Genomic DNA, 20,410 nt, shown 5'->3' on the forward strand with positions numbered 1-20,410 from the left:
AGTTTTTAGGTGATGGCTATTGTGTCTGTTTGACCTCTTTCAAATGTCTGTACTGGCAATAAAGAGAGAAAAGTTTCCAATTTAAAAAGCTAGAGAATAAAAAAAAATTGCCAGTAATGGGAAAAAGCCTACAGCACCTGGTGTTCCCATGTGGTCTCCCACCCAAGTACTAACCAAGCCCAACATTGCTTAGCTTCCAAGATCAGACGAGATTGGGCGTATCCAATGTGGTATGGCTGTAGGTGAGATACAGGCACTATTTTGCCCTCATCTACTTCTATAACCAGGTAAGCTAATAAAAAAGTTTCCTAACTGTATTGGCTTACTGAAAAAAATCATGTGTTGGTAATGTAAAAAGACCTACAGGACATGATATTAGCAGGTGGTCTCAAATTAAACTACAAAAGAGGCTCAACAATGTTTAGCTGCCAAAAGCAGTTGGAATTGGGCCTAAACAGTGTGGTAAGTTTTTAGGTGATGGCTATTGTGTCTGTTTGACCTCTTCCAAATGTCTGTACTGGCAATAAAAAAAGTTTCCAATTTAAATAGCTAGAGAATAAAAACAATTTGCCAGTAATAAGAAAAAACCTACAGCAACTGGTGTTCCCATGTGGTCTCCCACCCAAGTACTAACCAAGCCCAACATTGCTTAGCTTCCAAGATCAGACGAGATTGGGCGTATCCAATGTGGTATGGCTGTAGGTGAGATACAGGCACTATTTTGCCCTCATCTACTTCTATAACCAGGTAAGCTAATAAAAAAGTTTCCTAACTGTTTTGGCTTACTGAAAAAAATCATGTGTTGGTAATGTAAAAAGACCTACAGGACATGATATAAGCAGGTGGTCTCAAATTAAACTACTAAAGAGGCTCAACACTGTTTAGCTGCCAAAAGCAGTTGCAATTGGGCCTAAACAGTGTGGTAAGTTTTTAGGTGATGGCTATTGTGTCTGTTTGACCTCTTCCAAATGTCTGTACTGGCAATAAAGAGAAAAAAGTTTCCAATTTAAAAAGCTAGAGAATAAAAACAATTTGCCAGTAATGGGAAAAACCTACAGCACCTGGTGTTCCCATGTGGTCTCCCACCCAAGTACTAACCAGGCCCAACACTGCTTAGCTTCCAAGATCAGACGAGATTGGGCGTATCCAATGTGATATGGCTGTAGGTGAAATACAAGCACTTTTTTGCCCTCTTCTACTTCTATAACCAGGTAAGCTAATAAAAAAGTGTCCTAACTGTTTTGGCTTACTGAAAAAAATCATGTGTTGGTAATGTAAAAAAACCTACAGGACATGATATAAGCAGGTGGTCTCAAATTAAACTACTAAAGAGGCTCAACACTGTTTATCTGCCAAAAGTAGTTGGAATTGGGCCTAAACAGTGTGGTAAGTTTTTAGGTGATGGCTATTGTGTCTGTTTGACCTCTTCCAAATGTCTGTACTGGCAATAAAAAAAAGTTTCCAATTTAAATAGCTAGAGAATATAAACAATTTGCCAGTAATGGAAAAAATCCTACAGCACCAGGTGTTCCCATGTGGTCTCCCACCCAAGTACTAACCAGGCTCAACACTGCTTAGCTTCCAAGATCAGACGAGATTGGGCGTATCCAATGTGGTATGGCTGTAGGTGAAATACAAGCACTTTTTTGCCCTCTTCTACTTCTATAACCAGGTAAGCTAATAAAAAAGTTTCCTAACTGTATTGGCTTACTGAAAAAAATCATGTGTTGGTAATGTAAAAAGACCTACAGGACATGATATAAGCAGGTGGTCTCAAATTAAACTACTAAAGAGGCTCAACACTGTTTAGCTGCCAAAAGCAGTTGCAATTGGGCCTAAACAGTGTGGTAAGTTTTTAGGTGATGGCTATTGTGTCTGTTAGACCTCTTCCAAATGTCTGTACTGGCAATAAAAAAAAGTTTCCAATTTAAATAGCTAGAGAATAAAAAAAATTTGCCAGTAATATGAAAATGCCTACAGCACCTGGTGTTCCCATGTGGTCTCCCACCCAAGTACTAACCAGGCCCAACACTGCTTAGCTTCCAAGATCAGACGAGATTGGGCGTATCTAATGTGGTATGGCTGTAGATGAGATACAGGCACTTTTTTGCCCTCTTCTACTTCTATAACCAGGTAAGTTAATAAAAAAGTTTCCTAACTGTTTTGGCATACTGAAAAAAATCATGTGTTGGTAATGTAAAAAGACCTACAGGACATGATATAAGCAGGTGGTCTCAAATTAAACTACTAAAGAGGCTCAACACTGTTTAGCTGCCAAAAGCAGTTGCAATTGGGCCTAAACAGTGTGGTAAGTTTTTAGGTGATGGCTATTGTGTCTGTTTGACCTCTTCCAAATGTCTGTACTGGCAATAAAGAGAAAAAAGTTTCCAATTTAAAAAGCTAGAGAATAAAAACAATTTGCCAGTAATGGGAAAAACCTACAGCACCTGGTGTTCCCATGTGGTCTCCCACCCAAGTACTAACCAGGCCCAACACTGCTTAGCTTCCAAGATCAGACAAGATTGGGCGTATCCAACGTGGTATGGCTGTAGGTGAAATACAAGCACTTTTTTGCCCTCTTCTACTTCTATAACCAGGTAAGTTAATAAAAAAAGTTTCCTAACTGTATTGGCTTACTGAAAAAAATCATGTGTTGGTAATGTAAAAAGACCTATAGGACATGATATTAGCAGGTGGTCTCAAATTAAACTACTAAAGAGGCTCAACACTGTTTAGCTGCCAAAAGCAGTTGGAATTGGGCCTAAACAGTGTGGTAAGTTTTTAGGTGATGGCTTTTGTGTCTGTTTGACCTCTTTCAAATGTCTGTACTGGCAATAAAGAGAAAAAAGTTTCCAATTTAAAAAGCTAGAGAATAAAAACAATTTGCCAGTAATGGGAAAAACCTACAGCACCTGGTGTTCCCATGTGGTCTCCCACCCAAGTACTAACCAGGCCCAACACTGCTTAGCTTCCAAGATCAGACGAGATTGGGCGTATCCAATGTGGTATGGCTGTAGGTGAGATACAGGCACTTTTTTGCACTCTTCTACTTCTATAACCAGGTAAGCTAATAAAAAAGTGTCCTAAATGTTTTGGATTACTAAAAAAAATCATGTGTTGGTAATGTAAAAAGACCTACAGGACATGATATAAGCAGGTAGTCTCAAATTAAACTACTAAAGAGGCTCAACACTGTTTAGCTGCCAAAAGCAGTTGGAATTGGGCCTAAACAGTGTGGTAAGTTTTTAGGTGATGGCTATTGTGTCTGTTTGACCTCTTTCAAATGTCTGTACTGGCAATAAAGAGAAAAAAGTTTCCAATTTAAAAAGCTAGAGAATAAAAAAAAATTGCCAGTAATGGGAAAAAGCCTACAGCACCTGGTGTTCCCATGTGGTCTCCCACCCAAGTACTAACCAAGCCCAACATTGCTTAGCTTCCAAGATCAGACGAGATTGGGCGTATCCAATGTGGTATGGCTGTAGGTGAGATACAGGCACTATTTTGCCCTCATCTACTTCTATAACCAGGTAAGCTAATAAAAAAGTTTCCTAACTGTATTGGCTTACTGAAAAAAATCATGTGTTGGTAATGTAAAAAGACCTACAGGACATGATATTAGCAGGTGGTCTCAAATTAAACTACAAAAGAGGCTCAACAATGTTTAGCTGCCAAAAGCAGTTGGAATTGGGCCTAAACAGTGTGGTAAGTTTTTAGGTGATGGCTATTGTGTCTGTTTGACCTCTTCCAAATGTCTGTACTGGCAATAAAAAAAAGTTTCCAATTTAAATAGCTAGAGAATAAAAACAATTTGCCAGTAATAAGAAAAAACCTACAGCACCTGGTGTTCCCATGTGGTCTCCCACCCAAGTACTAACCAGGCCCAACACTGCTTAGTTTCCAAGATCAGACGAGATTGGGCGTATCTAATGTGGTATGGCTGTAGGTGAGATACAGGCACTTTTTTGCCCTCTTCTACTTCTATAACCAGGTAAGTTAATAAAAAAGTTTCCTAACTGTATTGGCTTACTGAAAAAAATCATGTGTTGGTAATGTAAAAAGACCTACAGGACATGATATTAGCAGGTGGTCTCAAATTAAACTACTAAAGAGGCTCAACACTGTTTATCTGCCAAAAGCAGTTGGAATTGGGCCTAAACAGTGTGATAAGTTTTTAGGTGATGGCTATTGTGTCTGTTTGACCTCTTTCAAATGTCTGTACTGGCAATAAAGAGAAAAAAGTTTCCAATTTAAAAAGCTAGAGAATAAAAACAATTTGCCAGTAATGGGAAAAACCTACAGCACCAGGTACTCCCATGTGGTCTCCCACCCAAGTACTAACGAGGCCCAACACTGCTTAGCTTCCAAGATCAGACGAGATTGGGCGTATCCAATGTGGTATGGCTGTAGGTGAAATACAAGCACTTTTTTGCCCTCTTCTACTTCTATAACCAGGTAAGCTAATAAAAAAGTTTCCTAACTGTATTGGCTTACTGAAAAAAATCATGTGTTGGTAATGTAAAAAGACCTACAGGACATGATATTAGCAGGTGGTCTCAAATTAAACTACTAAAGAGGCTCAACACTGTTTAGCTGCCAAAAGCAGTTGCAATTGGGCCTAAACAGTGTGGTAAGTTTTTAGGTGATGGCTATTGTGTCTGTTTGACCTCTTCCAAATGTCTGTACTGGCAATAAAAAAAAGTTTCCAATTTAAATAGCTAGAGAATAAAAAAAAATTGCCAGTAATAAGAAAAAGCCTACAGCACCTGGTGTTCCCATGTGGTCTCCCACCCAAGTACTAACCAGGCCCAACACTGCTTAGCTTCAAAGATCAGACGAGATTGGGCGTATCCAATGTGGTATGGCTGTAGATGAGGTACAGGCACTTTTTTGCCCTCTTCTACTTCTATAACCAGGTAAGTTAATAAAAAAGTTTCCTAACTGTTTTGGCTTACTGAAAAAAATCATGTGTTGGTAATGTAAAAAGACCTACAGGACATGATATAAGCAGGTGGTCTCAAATTAAACTACTAAAGAGTCTCAACACTGTTTAGCTGCCAAAAGCAGTTGCAATTGGGCCTAAACAGTGTGGTAAGTTTTTAGGTGATGGCTATTGTGTCTGTTTGACATCTTCCAAATGTCTGTACTGGCAATAAAAGTTTTTTTCCAATTTAAATAGCTAGAGAATAAAAACAATTTGCCAGTAATAAAAAAAAACCTACAGCACCTGGTGTTCCCATGTGGTCTCCCACCCAAGTACTAACCAGGCCCAACACTGCTTAGCTTCCAAGATCAGACGAGATTGGGCGTATCTAATGTGGTATGGCTGTAGGTGAGATACAGGCACTTTTTTGCCCTCTTCTACTTCTATAACCAGGTAAGTTAATAAAAAAGTTTCCTAACTGTATTGGCTTACTGAAAAAAATCATGTGTTGGTAATGTAAAAAGACCTACAGGACATGATATTAGCAGGTGGTCTCAAATTAAACTACTAAAGAGGCTCAACACTGTTTAGCTGCCAAAAGCAGTTGCAATTGGGCCTAAACAGTGTGGTAAGTTTTTAGGTGATGGCTATTGTGTCTGTTTGACCTCTTCCAAATGTCTGTACTGGCAATAAAAGTTTTTTTCCAATTTAAATAGCTAGAGAATAAAAACAATTTGCCAGTAATAAGAAAAAACCTACAGCACCTGGTGTTCCCATGTGGTCTCCCACCCAAGTACTAACCAGGCCCAACACTGCTTAGCTTCCAAGATCAGACGAGATTGGGCGTATCTAATGTGGTATGGCTGTAGGTGAGATACAGGCACTTTTTTGCCCTCTTCTACTTCTATAACCAGGTAAGTTAATAAAAAAGTTTCCTAACTGTATTGGCTTACTGAAAAAAATCATGTGTTGGTAATGTAAAAAGACCTACAGGACATGATATTAGCAGGTGGTCTCAAATTAAACTACTAAAGAGGCTCAACACTGTTTAGCTGCCAAAAGCAGTTGGAATTGGGCCTAAACAGTGTGGTAAGTTTTTAGGTGATGGCTATTGTGTCTGTTTGACCTCTTTCAAATGTCTGTACTGGCAATAAAGAGAAAAAAGTTTCCAATTTAAAAAGCTAGAGAATAAAAACATTTTGCCAGTAATGGGAAAAACCTACAGCACCTGGTGTTCCCATGTGGTCTCCCACCCAAGTACTAACCAGGCCCAACACTGCTTACCTTCCAAGATCAGACGAGATTGGGCGTATCCAATGTGGTATGGCTGTAGGTGAAATACAAGCACTTTTTTGCCCTCTTCTACTTCTATAACCAGGTAAGCTAATAAAAAAGTGTCCTAACTGTTTTGGCTTACTGAAAAAAATCATGTGTTGGTAATGTAAAAAAACCTACAGGACATGATATAAGCAGGTGGTCTCAAATTAAACTACTAAAGAGGCTCAACACTGTTTAGCTGCCAAAAGCAGTTGGAATTGGGCCTAAACAGTGTGGTAAGTTTTTAGGTGATGGCTATTGTGTCTGTTTGACCTCTTTCAAATGTCTGTACTGGCAATAAAGAGAAAAAAGTTTCCAATTTAAAAAGCTAGAGAATAAAAACAATTTGCCAGTAATGGGAAAAACCTACAGCACCTGGTGTTCCCATGTGGTCTCCCACCCAAGTACTAACCAGGCCCAACACTGCTTAGCTTCCAAGATCAGACGAGATTGGGCGTATCCAATGTGGTATGGCTGTAGGTGAATTACCAGCACTTTTTTGCCCTCTTCTACTTCTATAACCAGGTAAGCTAATAAAAAAGTGTCCTAACTGTTTTGGCTTACTGAAAAAAATCATGTGTTGGTAATGTAAAAAAACCTACAGGACATGATATAAGCAGGTGGTCTCAAATTAAACTACTAAAGAGGCTCAACACTGTTTAGCTGCCAAAAGCAGTTGGAATTGGGCCTAAACAGTGTGGTAAGTTTTTAGGTGATGGCTATTGTGTCTGTTTGACCTCTTCCAAATGTCTGTACTGGCAATAAAAAAAAGTTTCCAATTTAAATAGCTAGAGAATAAAAACAATTTGCCAGTAATAAGAAAAAACCTACAGCACCTGGTGTTCCCATGTGGTCTCCCACCCAAGTACTAACCAGGCCCAACACTGCTTAGCTTCCAAGATCAGACGAGATTGGGCGTATCTAATGTGGTATGGCTGTAGGTGAGATACAGGCACTTTTTTGCCCTCTTCTACTTCTATAACCAGGTAAGTTAATAAAAAAGTTTCCTAACTGTTTTGGCTTACTGAAAAAAATCATGTGTTGGTAATGTAAAAAGACCTACAGGACATGATATAAGCAGGTGGTCTCAAATTAATCTACTAAAGAGGCTCAACACTGTTTAGCTGCCAAAAGCAGTTGCAATTGGGCCTAAACAGTGTGGTAAGTTTTTAGGTGATGGCTATTGTGTCTGTTTGACCTCTTCCAAATGTCTGTACTGGCAATAAAAGTTTTTTTCCAATTTAAATAGCTAGAGAATAAAAACAATTTGCCAGTAATAAGAAAAAACCTACAGCACCTGGTGTTCCCATGTGGTCTCCCACCCAAGTACTAACCAGGCCCAACACTGCTTAGTTTCCAAGATCAGACGAGATTGGGCGTATCTAATGTGGTATGGCTGTAGGTGAGATACAGGCACTTTTTTGCCCTCTTCTACTTCTATAACCAGGTAAGTTAATAAAAAAGTTTCCTAACTGTATTGGCTTACTGAAAAAAAATCATGTGTTGGTAATGTAAAAAGACCTACAGGACATGATATTAGCAGGTGGTCTCAAATTAAACTACTAAAGAGGCTCAACACTGTTTATCTGCCAAAAGCAGTTGGAATTGGGCCTAAACAGTGTGGTAAGTTTTTAGGTGATGGCTATTGTGTCTGTTTGACCTCTTTCAAATGTCTGTACTGGCAATAAAGAGAAAAAAGTTTCCAATTTAAAAAGCTAGAGAATAAAAACAATTTGCCAGTAATGGGAAAAACCTACAGCACCTGGTGTTCCCATGTGGTCTCCCACCCAAGTACTAACCAGGCCCAACACTGCTTAGCTTCCAAGATCAGACGAGATTGGGCGTATCCAATGTGGTATGGCTGTAGGTGAAATACAAGCACTTTTTTGCCCTCTTCTACTTCTATAACCAGGTAAGCTAATAAAAAAGTGTCCTAACTGTTTTGGCTTACTGAAAAAAATCATGTGTTGGTAATGTAAAAAAACCTACAGGACATGATATAAGCAGGTGGTCTCAAATTAAACTACTAAAGAGGCTCAACACTGTTTAGCTGCCAAAAGCAGTTGGAATTGGGCCTAAACAGTGTGGTAAGTTTTTAGGTGATGGCTATTGTGTCTGTTTGACCTCTTCCAAATGTCTGTACTGGCAATAAAAAAAAGTTTCCAATTTAAATAGCTAGAGAATATAAACAATTTGCCAGTAATGGAAAAAATCCTACAGCACCAGGTGTTCCCATGTGGTCTCCCACCCAAGTACTAACGAGGCCCAACACTGCTTAGCTTCCAAGATCAGACGAGATTGGGCGTATCCAATGTGGTATGGCTGTAGGTGAAATACAAGCACTTTTTTGCCCTCTTCTACTTCTATAACCAGGTAAGCTAATAAAAAAGTTTCCTAACTGTATTGGCTTACTGAAAAAAATCATGTGTTGGTAATGTAAAAAGACCTACAGGACATGATATTAGCAGGTGGTCTCAAATTAAACTACTAAAGAGGCTCAACACTGTTTAGCTGCCAAAAGCAGTTGCAATTGGGCCTAAACAGTGTGGTAAGTTTTTAGGTGATGGCTATTGTGTCTGTTTGACCTCTTCCAAATGTCTGTACTGGCAATAAAAAAAAGTTTCCAATTTAAATAGCTAGAGAATAAAAAAAAATTGCCAGTAATAAGAAAAAGCCTACAGCACCTGGTGTTCCCATGTGGTCTCCCACCCAAGTACTAACCAGGCCCAACACTGCTTAGCTTCAAAGATCAGACGAGATTGGGCGTATCTAATGTGGTATGGCTGTAGATGAGATACAGGCACTTTTTTGCCCTCTTCTACTTCTATAACCAGGTAAGTTAATAAAAAAGTTTCCTAACTGTTTTGGCTTACTGAAAAAAATCATGTGTTGGTAATGTAAAAAGACCTACAGGACATGATATAAGCAGGTGGTCTCAAATTAAACTACTAAAGAGTCTCAACACTGTTTAGCTGCCAAAAGCAGTTGCAATTGGGCCTAAACAGTGTGGTAAGTTTTTAGGTGATGGCTATTGTGTCTGTTTGACATCTTCCAAATGTCTGTACTGGCAATAAAAGTTTTTTTCCAATTTAATTAGCTAGAGAATAAAAACAATTTGCCAGTAATAAAAAAAAACCTACAGCACCTGGTGTTCCCATGTGGTCTCCCACCCAAGTACTAACCAGTCCCAACACTGCTTAGCTTCCAAGATCAGACAAGATTGGGCGTATCTAATGTGGTATGGCTGTAGGTGAGATACAGGCACTTTTTTGCCCTCTTCTACTTCTATAACCAGGTAAGTTAATAAAAAAAGTTTCCTAACTGTATTGTCTTACTGAAAAAAATCATGTGTTGGTAATGTAAAAAGACCTACAGGACATGATATTAGCAGGTGGTCTCAAATTAAACTACTAAAGAGGCTCAACACTGTTTAGCTGCCAAAAGCAGTTGGAATTGGGCCTAAACAGTGTGGTAAGTTTTTAGGTGATGGCTTTTGTGTCTGTTTGACCTCTTTCAAATGTCTGTACTGGCAATAAAGAGAAAAAAGTTTCCAATTTAAAAAGCTAGAGAATAAAAACAATTTGCCAGTAATGGGAAAAACCTACAGCACCTGGTGTTCCCATGTGGTCTCCCACCCAATTACTAACCAGGCCCAACACTGCTTAGCTTCCAAGATCAGACGAGATTGGGCGTATCCAATGTGGTAAGGCTGTAGGTGAGATACAGGCACTTTTTTGCACTCTTCTACTTCTATAACCAGGTAAGCTAATAAAAAAGTGTCCTAAATGTTTTGGATTACTAAAAAAAATCATGTGTTGGTAATGTAAAAAGACCTACAGGACATGATATAAGCAGGTAGTCTCAAATTAAACTACTAAAGAGGCTCAACACTGTTTAGCTGCCAAAAGCAGTTGGAATTGGGCCTAAACAGTGTGGTAAGTTTTTAGGTGATGGCTATTGTGTCTGTTTGACCTCTTTCAAATGTCTGTACTGGCAATAAAGAGAAAAAAGTTTCCAATTTCAAAAGCTAGAGAATAAAAACAATTTGCCAGTAATGGGAAAAAGCCTACAGCACCTGGTGTTCCCATGTGGTCTCCCACCCAAGTACTAACCAAGCCCAACATTGCTTAGCTTCCAAGATCAGACGAGATTGGGCGTATCCAATGTGGTATGGCTGTAGGTGAGATACAGGCACTATTTTGCCCTCTTCTACTTCTATAACCAGGTAAGCTAATAAAAAAGTTTCCTAACTGTATTGGCTTACTGAAAAAAATCATGTGTTGGTAATGTAAAAAGACCTACAGGACATGATATTAGCAGGTGGTCTCAAATTAAACTACTAAAGAGGCTCAACACTGTTTAGCTGCCAAAAGCAGTTGCAATTGGGCCTAAACAGTGTGGTAAGTTTTTAGGTGATGGCTATTGTGTCTGTTTGACCTCTTCCAAATGTCAGTACTGGCAATAAAAAAAAGTTTCCAATTTAAATAGCTAGAGAATAAAAAAAATTTGCCAGTAATAAGAAAAAGCCTACAGCACCTGGTGTTCCCATGTGGTCTCCCACCCAAGTACTAACCAGGCCCAACACTGCTTAGCTTCCAAGATCAGATGAGATTGGGCGTATCTAATGTGGTATGGCTGTAGATGAGATACAGGCACTTTTTTGCCCTCTTCTACTTCTATAACCAGGTAAGTTAATAAAAAAGTTTCCTAACTGTTTTGGCATACTGAAAAAAATCATGTGTTGGTAATGTAAAAAGACCTACAGGACATGATATAAGCAGGTGGTCTCAAATTAAACTACTAAAGAGGCTCAACACTGTTTAGCTGCCAAAAGCAGTTGCAATTGGGCCTAAACAGTGTGGTAAGTTTTTAGGTGATGGCTATTGTGTCTGTTTGACCTCTTCCAAATGTCTGTACTGGCAATAAAGAGAAAAAAGTTTCCAATTTAAAAAGCTAGAGAATAAAAACAATTTGCCAGTAATGGGAAAAACCTACAGCACCTGGTGTTCCCATGTGGTCTCCCACCCAATTACTAACCAGGCCCAACACTGCTTAGCTTCCAAGATCAGACAAGATTGGGCGTATCCAACGTGGTATGGCTGTAGGTGAAATACAAGCACTTTTTTGCCCTCTTCTACTTCTATAACCAGGTAAGTTAATAAAAAAAGTTTCCTAACTGTATTGTCTTACTGAAAAAAATCATGTGTTGGTAATGTAAAAAGACCTACAGGACATGATATTAGCAGGTGGTCTCAAATTAAACTACTATAGAGGCTCAACACTGTTTAGCTGCCAAAAGCAGTTGGAATTGGGCCTAAACAGTGTGGTAAGTTTTTAGGTGATGGCTTTTGTGTCTGTTTGACCTCTTTCAAATGTCTGTACTGGCAATAAAGAGAAAAAAGATTCCAATTTAAAAAGCTAGAGAATAAAAACAATTTGCCAGTAATGGGAAAAACCTACAGCACCTGGTGTTCCCATGTGGTCTCCCACCCAAGTACTAACCAGGCCCAACACTGCTTAGCTTCCAAGATCAGACGAGATTGGGCGTATCCAATGTGGTATGGCTGTAGGTGAAATACAGGCACTTTTTTGCATTCTTCTACTTCTATAACCAGGTAAGCTAATAAAAAAGTGTCCTAAATGTTTTGGATTACTAAAAAAAATCATGTGTTGGTAATGTAAAAAGACCTACAGGACATGATATAAGCAGGTAGTCTCAAATTAAACTACTAAAGAGGCTCAACACTGTTTAGCTGCCAAAAGCAGTTGGAATTGGGCCTAAACAGTGTGGTAAGTTTTTAGGTGATGGCTATTGTGTCTGTTTGACCTCTTTCAAATGTCTGTACTGGCAATAAAGAGAAAAAAGTTTCCAATTTAAAAAGCTAGAGAATAAAAACAATTTGCCAGTAATGGGAAAAAGCCTACAGCACCTGGTGTTCCCATGTGGTCTCCCACCCAAGTACTAACCAGGCCCAACACTGCTTAGCTTCCAAGATCAGACAAGATTGGGCGTATCTAATGTGGTATGGCTGTAGGTGAGATACAGGCACTTTTTTGCCCTCTTTTACTTCTATAACCAGGTAAGTTAATAAAAAAAGTTTCCTAACTGTATTGTCTTACTGAAAAAAATCATGTGTTGGTAATGTAAAAAGACCTACAGGACATGATATTAGCAGGTGGTCTCAAATTAAACTACTAAAGAGGCTCAACACTGTTTAGCTGCCAAAAGCAGTTGGAATTGGGCCTAAACAGTGTGGTAAGTTTTTAGGTGATGGCTTTTGTGTCTGTTTGACCTCTTTCAAATGTCTGTACTGGCAATAAAGAGAAAAAAGTTTCCAATTTAAAAAGCTAGAGAATAAAAACAATTTGCCAGTAATGGGAAAAACCTACAGCACCTGGTGTTTCCATGTGGTCTCCCACCCAAGTACTAACCAGGCCCAACACTGCTTAGCTTCCAAGATCAGACGAGATTGGGCGTATCCAATGTGGTATGGCTGTAGGTGAGATACAGGCACTTTTTTGCACTCTTCTACTTCTATAACCAGGTAAGCTAATAAAAAAGTGTCCTAAATGTTTTGGATTACTAAAAAAAATCATGTGTTGGTAATGTAAAAAGACCTACAGGACATGATATAAGCAGGTAGTCTCAAATTAAACTACTAAAGAGGCTCAACACTGTTTAGCTGCCAAAAGCAGTTGGAATTGGGCCTAAACAGTGTGGTAAGTTTTTAGGTGATGGCTATTGTGTCTGTTTGACCTCTTTCAAATGTCTGTACTGGCAATAAAGAGAAAAAAGTTTCCAATTTAAAAAGCTAGAGAATAAAAACAATTTGCCAGTAATGGGAAAAAGCCTACAGCACCTGGTGTTCCCATGTGGGGTCCCACCCAAGTACTAACCAAGCCCAACATTGCTTAGCTTCCAAGATCAGACGAGATTGGGCGTATCCAATGTGGTATGGCTGTAGGTGAGATACAAGCACTATTTTGCCCTCTTCTACTTCTATAACCAGGTAATCTAATAAAAAAGTTTCCTAACTGTATTGGCTTACTGAAAAAAAATCATGTGTTGGTAATGTAAAAAGACCTACAGGACATGATATTAGCAGGTGGTCTCAAATTAAACTACAAAAGAGGCTCAACAATGTTTAGCTGCCAAAAGCAGTTGGAATTGGGCCTAAACAGTGTGGTAAGTTTTTAGGTGATGGCTATTGTGTCTGTTTGACCTCTTCCAAATGTCTGTACTGGCAATAAAAAAAAGTTTCCAATTTAAATAGCTAGAGAATAAAAACAATTTGCCAGTAATAAGAAAAAACCTACAGCACCTGGTGTTCCCATGTGGTCTCCCACCCAAGTACTAACCAAGCCCAACACTGCTTAGCTTCCAAGATCAGACGAGATTGGGCGTATATAATGTGGTATGGCTGTAGGTGAGATACAGGCACTTTTTTGCCCTCTTCTACTTCTATAACCAGGTAAGTTAATAAAAAAGTTTCCTAACTGTTTTGGCATACTGAAAAAAATCATGTGTTGGTAATGTAAAAAGACCTACAGGACATGATATAAGCAGGTGGTCTCAAATTAAACTACTAAAGAGGCTCAACACTGTTTAGCTGCCAAAAGCAGTTGCAATTGGGCCTAAACAGTGTGGTAAGTTTTTAGGTGATGGCTATTGTGTCTGTTTGACCTCTTCCAAATGTCTGTACTGGCAATAAAAGTTTTTTTCCAATTTAAATAGCTAGAGAATAAAAACAATTTGCCAGTAATAAGAAAAAACCTACAGCACCTGGTGTTCCCATGTGGTCTCCCACCCAAGTACTAACCAGGCCCAACACTGCTTAGCTTCCAAGATCAGACGAGATTGGGCGTATCTAATGTGGTATGGCTGTAGGTGAGATACAGGCACTTTTTTGCCCTCTTCTACTTCTATAACCAGGTAAGCTAATAAAAAAGTGTCCTAACTGTTTTGGCTTACTGAAAAAAATCATGTGTTGGTAATGTAAAAAAACCTACAGGACATGATATAAGCAGGTGGTCTCAAATTAAACTACTAAAGAGGCTCAACACTGTTTAGCTGCCAAAAGCAGTTGGAATTGGGCCTAAACAGTGTGGTAAGTTTTTAGGTGATGGCTATTGTGTCTGTTTGACCTCTTTCAAATGTCTGTACTGGCAATAAAGAGAAAAAAGTTTCCAATTTAAAAAGCTAGAGAATAAAAACATTTTGCCAGTAATGGGAAAAACCTACAGCACCTGGTGTTCCCATGTGGTCTCCCACCCAAGTACTAACCAGGCCCAACACTGCTTAGCTTCCAAGATCAGACGAGATTGAGCGTATCCAATGTGGTATGGCTGTAGGTGAAATACAAGCACTTTTTTGCCCTCTTCTACTTCTATAACCAGGTAAGCTAATAAAAAAGTGTCCTAACTGTTTTGGCTTACTGAAAAAAATCATGTGTTGGTAATGTAAAAAAACCTACAGGACATGATATAAGCAGGTGGTCTCAAATTAAACTACTAAAGAGGCTCAACACTGTTTAGCTGCCAAAAGCAGTTGGAATTGGGCCTAAACAGTGTGGTAAGTTTTTAGGTGATGGCTATTGTGTCTGTTTGACCTCTTTCAAATGTCTGTACTGGCAATAAAGAGAAAAAAGTTTCCAATTTAAAAAGCTAGAGAATAAAAACAATTTGCCAGTAATGGGAAAAACCTACAGCACCTGGTGTTCCCATGTGGTCTCCCACCCAAGTACTAACCAGGCCCAACACTGCTTAGCTTCCAAGATCAGACGAGATTGGGCGTATCCAATGTGGTATGGCTGTAGGTGAAATACAAGCACTTTTTTGCCCTCTTCTACTTCTATAACCAGGTAAGCTAATAAAAAAGTGTCCTAACTGTTTTGGCTTACTGAAAAAAATCATGTGTTGGTAATGTAAAAAAACCTACAGGACATGATATAAGCAGGTGGTCTCAAATTAAACTACTAAAGAGGCTCAACACTGTTTAGCTGCCAAAAGCAGTTGGAATTGGGCCTAAACAGTGTGGTAAGTTTTTAGGTGATGGCTATTGTGTCTGTTTGACCTCTTCCAAATGTCTGTACTGGCAATAAAAAAAAGTTTCCAATTTAAATAGCTAGAGAATATAAACAATTTGCCAGTAATGGAAAAAATCCTACAGCACCAGGTGTTCCCATGTGGTCTCCCACCCAACTACTAACCAGGCCCAACACTGCTTAGCTTCCAAGATCAGACGAGATTGGGCGTATCCAATGTGGTATGGCTGTAGGTGAAATACAAGCACTTTTTTGCCCTCTTCTACTTCTATAACCAGGTAAGCTAATAAAAAAGTTTCCTAACTGTATTGGCTTACTGAAAAAAATCATGTGTTGGTAATGTAAAAAGACCTACAGGACATGATATTAGCAGGTGGTCTCAAATTAAACTACTAAAGAGGCTCAACACTGTTTAGCTGCCAAAAGCAGTTGCAATTGGGCCTAAACAGTGTGGTAAGTTTTTAGGTGATGGCTATTGTGTCTGTTTGACCTCTTCCAAATGTCTGTACTGGCAATAAAAAAAAGTTTCCAATTTAAATAGCTAGAGAATAAAAAAAAATTGCCAGTAATAAGAAAAAGCCTACAGCACCTGGTGTTCCCATGTGGTCTCCCACCCAAGTACTAACCAGGCCCAACACAGCTTAGCTTCCAAGATCAGAGGAGATTGGGCGTATCTAATGTGGTATGGCTGTAGATGAGATACAGGCACTTTTTTGCCCTCTTCTACTTCTATAACCAGGTAAGTTAATAAAAAAGTTTCCTAACTGTTTTGGCTTACTGAAAAAAATCATGTGTTGGTAATGTAAAAAGACCTACAGGACATGATATAAGCAGGTGGTCTAAAATTAAACTACTAAAGAGGCTCAACACTGTTTAGCTGCCAAAAGCAGTTGCAATTGGGCCTAAACAGTGTGGTAAGTTTTTAGGTGATGGCTATTGTGTCTGTTTGACATCTTCCAAATGTCTGTACTGGCAATAAAAGTTTTTTTCCAATTTAAATAGCTAGAGAATAAAAACAATTTGCCAGTAATAAGAAAAAACCTACAGCACCTGGTGTTCCCATGTGGTCTCCCACCCAAGTACTAACCAGGCCCAACACTGCTTAGCTTCCAAGATCAGACGAGATTGGGCGTATCTAATGTGGTATGGCTGTAGGTGAGATACAGGCACTTTTTTGCCCTCTTCTACTTCTATAACCAGGTAAGCTAATAAAAAAGTGTCCTAACTGTTTTGGCTTACTGAAAAAAATCATGTGTTGGTAATGTAAAAAAACCTACAGGACATGATATAAGCAGGTGGTCTCAAATTAAACTACTAAAGAGGCTCAACACTGTTTAGCTGCCAAAAGCAGTTGGAATTGGGCCTAAACAGTGTGGTAAGTTTTTAGGTGATGGCTATTGTGTCTGTTTGACCTCTTTCAAATGTCTGTACTGGCAATAAAGAGAAAAAAGTTTCCAATTTAAAAAGCTAGAGAATAAAAACATTTTGCCAGTAATGGGAAAAACCTACAGCACCTGGTGTTCCCATGTGGTCTCCCACCCAAGTACTAACCAGGCCCAACACTGCTTAGCTTCCAAGATCAGACGAGATTGAGCGTATCCAATGTGGTATGGCTGTAGGTGAAATACAAGCACTTTTTTGCCCTCTTCTACTTCTATAACCAGGTAAGCTAATAAAAAAGTGTCCTAACTGTTTTGGCTTACTGAAAAAAATCATGTGTTGGTAATGTAAAAAAACCTACAGGACATGATATAAGCAGGTGGTCTCAAATTAAACTACTAAAGATGCTCAACACTGTTTAGCTGCCAAAAGCAGTTGGAATTGGGCCTAAACAGTGTGGTAAGTTTTTAGGTGATGGCTATTGTGTCTGTTTGACCTCTTTCAAATGTCTGTACTGGCAATAAAGAGAAAAAAGTTTCCAATTTAAAAAGCTAGAGAATAAAAACAATTTGCCAGTAATGGGAAAAACCTACAGCACCTGGTGTTCCCATGTGGTCTCCCACCCAAGTACTAACCAGGCCCAACACTGCTTAGCTTCCAAGATCAGACGAGATTGGGCGTATCCAATGTGGTATGGCTGTAGGTGAAATACAAGCACTTTTTTGCCCTCTTCTACTTCCATAACCAGGTAAGCTAATAAAAAAGTGTCCTAACTGTTTTGGCTTACTGAAAAAAATCATGTGTTGGTAATGTAAAAAAACCTACAGGACATGATATAAGCAGGTGGTCTCAAATTAAACTACTAAAGAGGCTCAACACTGTTTAGCTGCCAAAAGCAGTTGGAATTGGGCCTAAACAGTGTGGTAAGTTTTTAGGTGATGGCTATTGTGTCTGTTTGACCTCTTCCAAATGTCTGTACTGGCAATAAAAAAAAGTTTCCAATTTAAATAGCTAGAGAATATAAACAATTTGCCAGTAATGGAAAAAATCCTACAGCACCAGGTGTTCCCATGTGGTCTCCCACCCAACTACTAACCAGGCCCAACACTGCTTAGCTTCCAAGATCAGACGAGATTGGGCGTATCCAATGTGGTATGGCTGTAGGTGAAATACAAGCACTTTTTTGCCCTCTTCTACTTCTATAACCAGGTAAGCTAATAAAAAAGTTTCCTAACTGTATTGGCTTACTAAAAAAAAATCATGTGTTGGTAATGTAAAAAGACCTACAGGACATGATATTAGCAGGTGGTCTCAAATTAAACTACTAAAGAGGCTCAACACTGTTTAGCTGCCAAAAGCAGTTGCAATTGGGCCTAAACAGTGTGGTAAGTTTTTAGGTGATGGCTATTGTGTCTGTTTGACCTCTTCCAAATGTCTGTACTGGCAATAAAAAAAAGTTTCCAATTTAAATAGCTAGAGAATAAAAAAAAATTGCCAGTAATAAGAAAAAGCCTACAGCACCTGGTGTTCCCATGTGGTCTCCCACCCAAGTACTAACCAGGCCCAACACAGCTTAGCTTCCAAGATCAGAGGAGATTGGGCGTATCTAATGTGGTATGGCTGTAGATGAGATACAGGCACTTTTTTGCCCTCTTCTACTTCTATAACCAGGTAAGTTAATAAAAAAGTTTCCTAACTGTTTTGGCTTACTGAAAAAAATCATGTGTTGGTAATGTAAAAAGACCTACAGGACATGATATAAGCAGGTGGTCTAAATTTAAACTACTAAAGAGGCTCAACACTGTTTAGCTGCCAAAAGCAGTTGCAATTGGGCCTAAACAGTGTGGTAAGTTTTTAGGTGATGGCTATTGTGTCTGTTTGACATCTTCCAAATGTCTGTACTGGCAATAAAAGTTTTTTTCCAATTTAAATAGCTAGAGAATAAAAACAATTTGCCAGTAATAAAAAAAACCTACAGCACCTGGTGTTCCCATGTGGTCTCCCACACAAGTACTAACCAGGCCCAACACTGCTTAGCTTCCAAGATCAGACAAGATTGGGCGTATCTAATGTGGTATGGCTGTAGATGAGATACAGGCACTTTTTTGCCCTCTTCTACTTCTATAACCAGGTAAGTTAATAAAAAAAGTTTCCTAACTGTATTGGCTTACTGAAAAAAATCATGTGTTGGTAATGTAAAAAGACCTACAGGACATGATATTAGCAGGTGGTCTCAAATTAAACTACTAAAGAGGCTCAACACTGTTTAGCTGCCAAAAGCAGTTGGAATTGGGCCTAAACAGTGTGGTAAGTTTTTAGGTGATGGCTATTGTGTCTGTTTGACCTCTTTCAAATGTCTGTACTGCCAATAAAGAGAAAAAAGTTTCCAATTTAAAAAGCTAGAGAATAAAAACAATTTGCCAGTATTGGGAAAAACCTACAGCACCTGGTGTTCCCATGTGGTCTCCCACCCAAGTACTAACAAGGCCCAACACTGCTTAGCTTCCAAGATCAGACGACATTGGGCGTATCCAATGTGGTATGGCTGTAGGTGAGATACAGGCACTTTTTTGCACTCTTCTACTTCTATAACCAGGTAAGCTAATAAAAAAGTGTCCTAAATGTTTTGGATTACTAAAAAAAATCATGTGTTGGTAATGTAAAAAGACCTACAGGACATGATATAAGCAGGTAGTCTCAAATTAAACTACTAAAGAGGCTCAACACTGTTTAACTGCCAAAAGCAGTTGGAATTGGGCCTAAACAGTGTGGTAAGTTTTTAGGTGATGGCTATTGTGTCTGTTTGACCTCTTTCAAATGTCTGTACTGGCAATAAAGAGAAAAAAGTTTCCAATTTAAAAAGCTAGAGAATAAAAACAATTTGCCAGTAATGGGAAAAAGCCTACAGCTCCTGGTGTTCCCATGTGGTCTTCCACCCAAGTACTAACCAAGCCCAACATTGCTTAGCTTCCAAGATCAGACGAGATTGGGCGTATCCAATGTGGTATGGCTGTATGTGAGATACAGGCACTATTTTGCCCTCTTCTACTTCTATAACCAGGTAAGCTAATAAAAAAGTTTCCTAACTGTATTGGCTTACTGAAAAAAATCATGTGTTGGTAATGTAAAAAGACCTACAGGACATGATATTAGCAGGTGGTCTCAAATTAAACTACAAAAGAGGCTCAACAATGTTTAGCTGCCAAAAGCAGTTGGAATTGGGCCTAAACAGTGTGGTAAGTTTTTAGGTGATGGCTATTGTGTCTGTTTGACCTCTTCCAAATGTCTGTACTGGCAATAAAAAAAAGTTTCCAATTTAAATAGCTAGAGAATAAAAACAATTTGCCAGTGTTAAGAAAAAACCTACAGCACCTGGTGTTCCCATGTGGTCTCCCACCCAAGTACTAACCAAGCCCAACACTGCTTAGCTTCCAAGATCAGATGAGATTGGGCGTATCTAATGTGGTATGGCTGTAGGTGAGATACGGGCACTTTTTTGCCCTCTTCTACTTCTATAACCAGGTAAGTTAATAAAAAAGTTTCCTACCTGTTTTGGCTTACTGAAAAAAATCATGTGTTGGTAATGTAAAAAGACCTACAGGACATGATATAAGCAGGTGGTCTCAAATTAAACTACTAAAGAGGCTCAACACTGTTTAGCTGCCAAAAGCAGTTGCAATTGGGCCTAAACAGTGTGGTAAGTTTTTAGGTGATGGCTATTGTGTCTGTTTGACCTCTTCCAAATGTC

At 39.0% G+C, this 20,410-nt stretch overlaps 43 non-coding genes and 1 pseudogene across 43 annotated transcripts; all 44 read right to left on the reverse strand.

The window, feature by feature from the left end:
- Positions 1-125: 125 nt before the first annotated feature.
- On the reverse strand, positions 126-244 carry LOC146031420 (5S ribosomal RNA). The gene has a single exon (XR_014456888.1). It is a non-coding gene; the product is annotated as a 5S ribosomal RNA (ribosomal RNA).
- A 341-nt stretch (positions 245-585) lies between these two features.
- On the reverse strand, positions 586-704 carry LOC146032107 (5S ribosomal RNA). The gene has a single exon (XR_014457551.1). It is a non-coding gene; the product is annotated as a 5S ribosomal RNA (ribosomal RNA).
- Positions 705-1,049: 345 nt separating this feature from the next.
- LOC146031299 (5S ribosomal RNA) lies at positions 1,050-1,168 on the reverse strand. The gene has a single exon (XR_014456768.1). It is a non-coding gene; the product is annotated as a 5S ribosomal RNA (ribosomal RNA).
- Positions 1,169-1,510: 342 nt separating this feature from the next.
- Positions 1,511-1,629, reverse strand: LOC146033686 (5S ribosomal RNA). The gene has a single exon (XR_014459094.1). It is a non-coding gene; the product is annotated as a 5S ribosomal RNA (ribosomal RNA).
- A 342-nt stretch (positions 1,630-1,971) lies between these two features.
- Positions 1,972-2,090, reverse strand: LOC146033873 (5S ribosomal RNA). The gene has a single exon (XR_014459281.1). It is a non-coding gene; the product is annotated as a 5S ribosomal RNA (ribosomal RNA).
- Positions 2,091-2,435: 345 nt separating this feature from the next.
- On the reverse strand, positions 2,436-2,554 carry LOC146032784 (5S ribosomal RNA). Its single transcript, XR_014458202.1, has one exon. It is a non-coding gene; the product is annotated as a 5S ribosomal RNA (ribosomal RNA).
- Positions 2,555-2,900: 346 nt separating this feature from the next.
- Positions 2,901-3,019, reverse strand: LOC146033008 (5S ribosomal RNA). Its single transcript, XR_014458419.1, has one exon. It is a non-coding gene; the product is annotated as a 5S ribosomal RNA (ribosomal RNA).
- Positions 3,020-3,365: 346 nt separating this feature from the next.
- LOC146031422 (5S ribosomal RNA) lies at positions 3,366-3,484 on the reverse strand. Its single transcript, XR_014456890.1, has one exon. It is a non-coding gene; the product is annotated as a 5S ribosomal RNA (ribosomal RNA).
- Positions 3,485-3,826: 342 nt separating this feature from the next.
- LOC146033820 (5S ribosomal RNA) lies at positions 3,827-3,945 on the reverse strand. Its single transcript, XR_014459228.1, has one exon. It is a non-coding gene; the product is annotated as a 5S ribosomal RNA (ribosomal RNA).
- Positions 3,946-4,290: 345 nt separating this feature from the next.
- LOC146033599 (5S ribosomal RNA) lies at positions 4,291-4,409 on the reverse strand. Its single transcript, XR_014459007.1, has one exon. It is a non-coding gene; the product is annotated as a 5S ribosomal RNA (ribosomal RNA).
- Positions 4,410-4,751: 342 nt separating this feature from the next.
- Positions 4,752-4,870, reverse strand: LOC146033978 (5S ribosomal RNA). The gene has a single exon (XR_014459387.1). It is a non-coding gene; the product is annotated as a 5S ribosomal RNA (ribosomal RNA).
- Positions 4,871-5,212: 342 nt separating this feature from the next.
- LOC146031727 (5S ribosomal RNA) lies at positions 5,213-5,331 on the reverse strand. The gene has a single exon (XR_014457185.1). It is a non-coding gene; the product is annotated as a 5S ribosomal RNA (ribosomal RNA).
- Positions 5,332-5,673: 342 nt separating this feature from the next.
- Positions 5,674-5,792, reverse strand: LOC146031729 (5S ribosomal RNA). Its single transcript, XR_014457187.1, has one exon. It is a non-coding gene; the product is annotated as a 5S ribosomal RNA (ribosomal RNA).
- Positions 5,793-6,137: 345 nt separating this feature from the next.
- LOC146031024 (5S ribosomal RNA) lies at positions 6,138-6,256 on the reverse strand. The gene has a single exon (XR_014456502.1). It is a non-coding gene; the product is annotated as a 5S ribosomal RNA (ribosomal RNA).
- Positions 6,257-6,601: 345 nt separating this feature from the next.
- Positions 6,602-6,720, reverse strand: LOC146033021 (5S ribosomal RNA). The gene has a single exon (XR_014458431.1). It is a non-coding gene; the product is annotated as a 5S ribosomal RNA (ribosomal RNA).
- A 342-nt stretch (positions 6,721-7,062) lies between these two features.
- On the reverse strand, positions 7,063-7,181 carry LOC146031730 (5S ribosomal RNA). The gene has a single exon (XR_014457188.1). It is a non-coding gene; the product is annotated as a 5S ribosomal RNA (ribosomal RNA).
- A 342-nt stretch (positions 7,182-7,523) lies between these two features.
- LOC146033821 (5S ribosomal RNA) lies at positions 7,524-7,642 on the reverse strand. Its single transcript, XR_014459230.1, has one exon. It is a non-coding gene; the product is annotated as a 5S ribosomal RNA (ribosomal RNA).
- A 346-nt stretch (positions 7,643-7,988) lies between these two features.
- LOC146033033 (5S ribosomal RNA) lies at positions 7,989-8,107 on the reverse strand. The gene has a single exon (XR_014458443.1). It is a non-coding gene; the product is annotated as a 5S ribosomal RNA (ribosomal RNA).
- A 342-nt stretch (positions 8,108-8,449) lies between these two features.
- On the reverse strand, positions 8,450-8,568 carry LOC146034416 (5S ribosomal RNA). Its single transcript, XR_014459822.1, has one exon. It is a non-coding gene; the product is annotated as a 5S ribosomal RNA (ribosomal RNA).
- A 342-nt stretch (positions 8,569-8,910) lies between these two features.
- On the reverse strand, positions 8,911-9,029 carry LOC146027376 (5S ribosomal RNA). The gene has a single exon (XR_014454780.1). It is a non-coding gene; the product is annotated as a 5S ribosomal RNA (ribosomal RNA).
- A 342-nt stretch (positions 9,030-9,371) lies between these two features.
- On the reverse strand, positions 9,372-9,490 carry LOC146027770 (5S ribosomal RNA; annotated as a pseudogene).
- Positions 9,491-9,836: 346 nt separating this feature from the next.
- On the reverse strand, positions 9,837-9,955 carry LOC146033704 (5S ribosomal RNA). Its single transcript, XR_014459113.1, has one exon. It is a non-coding gene; the product is annotated as a 5S ribosomal RNA (ribosomal RNA).
- A 346-nt stretch (positions 9,956-10,301) lies between these two features.
- Positions 10,302-10,420, reverse strand: LOC146031423 (5S ribosomal RNA). Its single transcript, XR_014456891.1, has one exon. It is a non-coding gene; the product is annotated as a 5S ribosomal RNA (ribosomal RNA).
- Positions 10,421-10,762: 342 nt separating this feature from the next.
- LOC146033089 (5S ribosomal RNA) lies at positions 10,763-10,881 on the reverse strand. Its single transcript, XR_014458499.1, has one exon. It is a non-coding gene; the product is annotated as a 5S ribosomal RNA (ribosomal RNA).
- Positions 10,882-11,226: 345 nt separating this feature from the next.
- Positions 11,227-11,345, reverse strand: LOC146034723 (5S ribosomal RNA). Its single transcript, XR_014460126.1, has one exon. It is a non-coding gene; the product is annotated as a 5S ribosomal RNA (ribosomal RNA).
- Positions 11,346-11,691: 346 nt separating this feature from the next.
- Positions 11,692-11,810, reverse strand: LOC146033046 (5S ribosomal RNA). Its single transcript, XR_014458456.1, has one exon. It is a non-coding gene; the product is annotated as a 5S ribosomal RNA (ribosomal RNA).
- A 346-nt stretch (positions 11,811-12,156) lies between these two features.
- Positions 12,157-12,275, reverse strand: LOC146034547 (5S ribosomal RNA). Its single transcript, XR_014459951.1, has one exon. It is a non-coding gene; the product is annotated as a 5S ribosomal RNA (ribosomal RNA).
- A 346-nt stretch (positions 12,276-12,621) lies between these two features.
- Positions 12,622-12,740, reverse strand: LOC146031842 (5S ribosomal RNA). The gene has a single exon (XR_014457296.1). It is a non-coding gene; the product is annotated as a 5S ribosomal RNA (ribosomal RNA).
- A 346-nt stretch (positions 12,741-13,086) lies between these two features.
- On the reverse strand, positions 13,087-13,205 carry LOC146034007 (5S ribosomal RNA). Its single transcript, XR_014459413.1, has one exon. It is a non-coding gene; the product is annotated as a 5S ribosomal RNA (ribosomal RNA).
- Positions 13,206-13,548: 343 nt separating this feature from the next.
- LOC146033335 (5S ribosomal RNA) lies at positions 13,549-13,667 on the reverse strand. The gene has a single exon (XR_014458745.1). It is a non-coding gene; the product is annotated as a 5S ribosomal RNA (ribosomal RNA).
- Positions 13,668-14,009: 342 nt separating this feature from the next.
- On the reverse strand, positions 14,010-14,128 carry LOC146031731 (5S ribosomal RNA). Its single transcript, XR_014457189.1, has one exon. It is a non-coding gene; the product is annotated as a 5S ribosomal RNA (ribosomal RNA).
- Positions 14,129-14,473: 345 nt separating this feature from the next.
- LOC146031042 (5S ribosomal RNA) lies at positions 14,474-14,592 on the reverse strand. The gene has a single exon (XR_014456520.1). It is a non-coding gene; the product is annotated as a 5S ribosomal RNA (ribosomal RNA).
- Positions 14,593-14,937: 345 nt separating this feature from the next.
- On the reverse strand, positions 14,938-15,056 carry LOC146033058 (5S ribosomal RNA). The gene has a single exon (XR_014458468.1). It is a non-coding gene; the product is annotated as a 5S ribosomal RNA (ribosomal RNA).
- A 342-nt stretch (positions 15,057-15,398) lies between these two features.
- LOC146033060 (5S ribosomal RNA) lies at positions 15,399-15,517 on the reverse strand. The gene has a single exon (XR_014458471.1). It is a non-coding gene; the product is annotated as a 5S ribosomal RNA (ribosomal RNA).
- Positions 15,518-15,859: 342 nt separating this feature from the next.
- On the reverse strand, positions 15,860-15,978 carry LOC146027567 (5S ribosomal RNA). The gene has a single exon (XR_014454963.1). It is a non-coding gene; the product is annotated as a 5S ribosomal RNA (ribosomal RNA).
- A 342-nt stretch (positions 15,979-16,320) lies between these two features.
- Positions 16,321-16,439, reverse strand: LOC146031732 (5S ribosomal RNA). The gene has a single exon (XR_014457190.1). It is a non-coding gene; the product is annotated as a 5S ribosomal RNA (ribosomal RNA).
- Positions 16,440-16,784: 345 nt separating this feature from the next.
- On the reverse strand, positions 16,785-16,903 carry LOC146031043 (5S ribosomal RNA). The gene has a single exon (XR_014456521.1). It is a non-coding gene; the product is annotated as a 5S ribosomal RNA (ribosomal RNA).
- A 345-nt stretch (positions 16,904-17,248) lies between these two features.
- On the reverse strand, positions 17,249-17,367 carry LOC146033070 (5S ribosomal RNA). Its single transcript, XR_014458481.1, has one exon. It is a non-coding gene; the product is annotated as a 5S ribosomal RNA (ribosomal RNA).
- Positions 17,368-17,709: 342 nt separating this feature from the next.
- On the reverse strand, positions 17,710-17,828 carry LOC146033061 (5S ribosomal RNA). Its single transcript, XR_014458472.1, has one exon. It is a non-coding gene; the product is annotated as a 5S ribosomal RNA (ribosomal RNA).
- Positions 17,829-18,171: 343 nt separating this feature from the next.
- On the reverse strand, positions 18,172-18,290 carry LOC146027568 (5S ribosomal RNA). Its single transcript, XR_014454964.1, has one exon. It is a non-coding gene; the product is annotated as a 5S ribosomal RNA (ribosomal RNA).
- A 341-nt stretch (positions 18,291-18,631) lies between these two features.
- On the reverse strand, positions 18,632-18,750 carry LOC146035172 (5S ribosomal RNA). Its single transcript, XR_014460575.1, has one exon. It is a non-coding gene; the product is annotated as a 5S ribosomal RNA (ribosomal RNA).
- Positions 18,751-19,096: 346 nt separating this feature from the next.
- LOC146027578 (5S ribosomal RNA) lies at positions 19,097-19,215 on the reverse strand. The gene has a single exon (XR_014454974.1). It is a non-coding gene; the product is annotated as a 5S ribosomal RNA (ribosomal RNA).
- A 346-nt stretch (positions 19,216-19,561) lies between these two features.
- LOC146027452 (5S ribosomal RNA) lies at positions 19,562-19,680 on the reverse strand. Its single transcript, XR_014454853.1, has one exon. It is a non-coding gene; the product is annotated as a 5S ribosomal RNA (ribosomal RNA).
- A 342-nt stretch (positions 19,681-20,022) lies between these two features.
- Positions 20,023-20,141, reverse strand: LOC146032203 (5S ribosomal RNA). Its single transcript, XR_014457646.1, has one exon. It is a non-coding gene; the product is annotated as a 5S ribosomal RNA (ribosomal RNA).
- Positions 20,142-20,410: the final 269 nt, after the last annotated feature.

The sequence above is a fragment of the Crinia signifera genome, chromosome 8, assembly GCF_055691185.1.
Source record: "Crinia signifera chromosome 8, ASM5569118v1, whole genome shotgun sequence".
Classification (NCBI taxonomy): domain Eukaryota; kingdom Metazoa; phylum Chordata; class Amphibia; order Anura; family Myobatrachidae; genus Crinia; species Crinia signifera.